Genomic DNA, 4,308 nt, shown 5'->3' on the forward strand with positions numbered 1-4,308 from the left:
ACCAACTGAGCCTCACATAAACCTTTAAAGCAGTGATACAAACCAACAGCAGGATCTTTAAAGCAGTCAGCTGCTTTAAGCATATCGAGACCAGACTGCAAATTGTTTTGAAGGCCCTCAATAATCGGCAGAGTTCACATTCAATTGCTGTATTTTAAAAAAAGACAAAAAATGAAGTGTCTTGATTAGTTGCTTCCAAATGCTGTTTTTCCAGCAGAGCAGTCAGAGTTAGAATGGATCAAAATATGGAAAAATAAAGGAACAAACATGCAGATCAAAAGGTAGGTGACATACAGGTGTCAAGGTTCTTTTTGCTTCGTGCAGCCCTGGTTCCTAACCGTCTTCCACCATAATCCAGTATTGCCAGGTCTCCTGAAAGAGGCAGAGCTAGGCGCTCAGGCATGGTGCCTGGGTAGCTTTGCAGATGAGGGAGGAGGGCACGGCAAGCCAGTAAATGGGGTCTAACTAGCACATCCTAGCCAAAGCCTGCCTCGGAGCAGCATCAACGTCGCACAGCATCGTGCCCTTGAATTGCCAAGTGTATGGGATGAACCACCAATCATGGCCCCACCTAGCAGGCAGACCAGGCAAAATTGCTGGATTTCCCAAATGGAACTGGAAACCAGGGGACGTCTGTTAATGCTAGTATTCCTACCTGCAAGGTTCCTCCAGGACTTCAGCGACCAAACTTAAGTTTGCCGGCTTCGGATTGGAAAATTCCTGGAGATTTGGGATGCAGCCTAGGCCGGATCTTTCACAGGTGTAGTGTTTGAAGCCTCTTTAACCAGAAAGGCCCAGGGTGAATGGGTCACTGAGGTGGGCCTTTCTCGAGTCTTTCATAAAGTCACATCACCTGACTGCCTAATCCTAGACAACTGGAGATGCCAGGGATTGAACCTGGGACCTTCTGCATGCCAAGCAGATGCTCTGCCACTGAGCCACAGCTCAACAACAACAACATTCAATTTATATACCACCCTTCAGGATGACTTAACACCCACTGAGAGCGGTTTACAAAGTATGTCATTATTATCCCCACAACAACAATCACCCTGTGAGGTGGGTGGGACTGAGAGAGCTCTGAGAGAGCTGTGACTGACCAAAGGTCACCCAGCTGGCTTCAAGTGGAGGAGTGGGGAATCAAACCCGGTCATCCAGATTAGAGTCCCATGCTCTTAACCACTACACCAAACTGGCTCTCAACACTGCATGTCATGTCCTTTTGCTTTCTCAACAAAGCTCATCCCACCAAAAGAGAACCAAGAATTAGTAATGTCCTTAATCCCATCCCTGTTTTGGGGAGCTGGTTGGTCATGAAATATGAGGTTTGCAGAATGAAGTGTTGTGCATACTTGCGCAGAGTTCTTTCCCCCTCCTGCACACACCACACCTGCCGTCAGAGGTGACGGCTAACTGGAAACAGGAAAGCTTTATTTTAATTGCTGTAATTTCATTTCAATGTGCTGTGTTCTAAGAATAGCAAGGTTTGTCTCAAATTTGTCATCTTGGAACCATTTTCTGCCCCCCTCCCCACGTACAGGCAGATGGCTCCCTTGTCTCTGAGCTCTGCTAGAAGGGGAGAGTTGAACCAAATTATTTAAGATTACTGGGAAGCATTTTATACATACAATTCACAATTTTCAGGGACAGCCCCCTTTTTCTCATAATTTTTGCCTTTATTGTGTCTTTTGCAGATTTGCTAGCAAAATTCTTTAAAAAGCAGAGTTGCTAAAGGTGCCATTCTTCAGTTTTTGGTCCCCATCCCTGGAAGCTCTGCAAGGAACAGAGGTAAACACATTTTACAGCTGGATGAAGATTCATGCACGCAAAATGCCTGAGCTGTATTTACTTTCCAACGCCCTCATAACTTCCTATTTGGGAAGCAAACATTACTAAAAGTGTCTGGGCTGCAGAGGAAAAAAAGTATCAGTGACCACCCCTTCGTCTTTGAGGCTGAACTCACTCCCCACCATCATTATAAGATCTACAGCTGCAAAGGATGAGAGAAAAGGGTCCAAAACAAGATGTACACGATGCCCTGGCTCTTCCGCCCACCCCTTCCTCCACCCCCTTTCTCCTGACATCTTCTTTACTGAAGCTTTGAGAGCTCTCTTCTGAAGAACCCCCTGGCAGCCATTTAGTCCTTACACCATTTCAGTTTGTGAAATGTTTGAGGAAATGAAATCATACCCTTGCTGAATACAAGAACAATGGACCAAAAATCCAGCTTTGCTATATCATTGTGCAGACCAGGCAGGGATTCCAGGCGACCACATACCAACTCCAGAGTTAGACTGGTGTCTTCCAAACTAGAATCCCTCCTAGTCTATTGCTAAAGCCACACCTTGAACCAATGGTCTGCTCTGCTCTGCAAAAACCAGCAGGTAGGCAGATTCTTAGACGTCACATTAAGGGATTCTGCCACATCTGTTTGAATAGCACAAACTGATCGCGCTTCTTAAGATCTAGTTCTGGGCCTTGGGTCAGGATGGTTCCAATTCAGGCCTTACATCTTGGCAGGGAAATATTCTGTTCTCCGTAATTTGAGGATTGTCGGTCAATCAGTCATCTTGTACTCTTCTGAAGCATCACATCACAAGTTAATAGAAGCAATCTTCTTAATGCCCTGCTTTGTTCTTTATAGAGGCCATTCTGCCATTAAACAGCAGTTAAAAGGGCTCGTAAACAGAAACATGAATATGATAGGTGCCCCTATTTAGGGACATATGGATATAATTTTTAACATTTTTATAAATATTCACATCTCATTTGTTCTATTGAAAATTGAAGGTATGAGTTGTGGATGATATTTTACTTAATCTGTTTTGTGATATAAGGATTTCGATTCTTAAGTGGATTTGTATCCTATTTAAATCTCATAAATTATTATATGAAGAAAATGAAAATTAAAAATAGGCGTGTGGACATCTGATTGAAGCTATTGGCTGCAATGCTTAAGATCTCACCAAAATTATGCAATGCACAACACAGCTCAAGTCCTTTGTAAACACATGGAGATAAGTGCCTTTGCAAAGTGTTAATAATGTTGCGGGGGGCGGGGGGGGGGGGGAATCTAGCCCAACATACCAACTCTTGCAAAGATTCTCCAAACTCAATATTCAACCACATATACATGCAGGCTACAGTTGCACTATAAATCATTTAGAATGGATTGTCTTGTCTACTTGTGAGAATCCAGATGGAAAGGATGACCATAGGGACTTCAATAGCACGATACACAGGGATGTGTGGATGTTGTCCTAAAGACCAGCTTCTCAGAGGTGAAACACAGCATACATTGGTTGGAAAGCAAGATTTCTAGGTGCAGCTGAGGAGAGCTGATCAGTCCAACATCATTTGCTCCCAACAAGAGACCATGAGAGTGTGAAAACAGATTCACAGAAAACATTATTTTAAATAATAGCAATTCAACTATATGGACCAGAACTCAAAGGAAAACACAATTGGTTCCGTGTGTGCTCCAGCAAGCTTTGCACTTTGCCGCCACACCTCAAACTGGTTTTGAAAATGGAAGTCCTATGGTCTTTGCGTAGATGGCTGGGGTTTGACCTTCAATCCATCCTCTAAAAAAATTTACACATATTGTTGATATATTTCTATGCCCAAACCAAATTCACCCTGTATCTATAAGCAAAAATGGCTGAGCCCTGCTTTTTGAAGCCACTCTTGAAGAGACTAGCCACTTGGATGGTTTCTCCATGCTTGAGGCAAAGGTCTTCAAAAGCCTTTTGCATGGTGTCCAGACTCTCGTACTGTCCCAAGGCACACAATATGTAGTTAAGAGTTCAGGATACCGGAATACTCCTTCAGATCAGAAGGGAGTTTCTTGCCTGGCCAGCAGATATGAATGCAGGCTATGGCACCAAATAGGCTGAAGATCTCAGCAGTCTTGTGGATCAAAGCTTTCTGGTACTAGGTTTACCTGTACACTTGCTAAGCACAGGTACACTTAGCAAGTCCGCCTTTCCAACAAGGGGTTAAGGCCCCACAGCACCAGCAGTTACTGGTATAAGAAAACTAAGAGCTAAACTACACAAGACAACTTACGTGAGTTTCTGCAATTGTTTAGAAGTACATGTGTTCCAACGTGCCCATGTTGACTTCCCCAGGCTGAGCACATGTTCTGTGACTTCAGTCCCTGCATGTGTTCTGTAACTTTGTGTAGCTGCATTTGTGAGTGTTCAGGGTCATAATCAGTGAGTCGCCAGTGCAGAGTGCCGAATTAGGTTGGCATGAGGGATGGTATCCCATGATGCACCTTCTCTTTGCATATGCTCAAATCTTCCT

General features: G+C 43.9%; 1 non-coding gene across 1 annotated transcript; it reads right to left on the reverse strand.

Moving 5' to 3' along the window:
- Nucleotides 1–876: 876 nt before the first annotated feature.
- TRNAA-GGC (transfer RNA alanine (anticodon GGC)) lies at nt 877–945 on the reverse strand. The gene has a single exon. It is a non-coding gene; the product is annotated as a tRNA-Ala (tRNA).
- Between the last annotated feature and the right edge of the window lie 3,363 nt (nt 946–4,308).

This window comes from Eublepharis macularius, chromosome 12 (assembly GCF_028583425.1).
Source record: "Eublepharis macularius isolate TG4126 chromosome 12, MPM_Emac_v1.0, whole genome shotgun sequence".
Taxonomy (NCBI): Eukaryota; Metazoa; Chordata; class Lepidosauria; order Squamata; family Eublepharidae; genus Eublepharis; species Eublepharis macularius.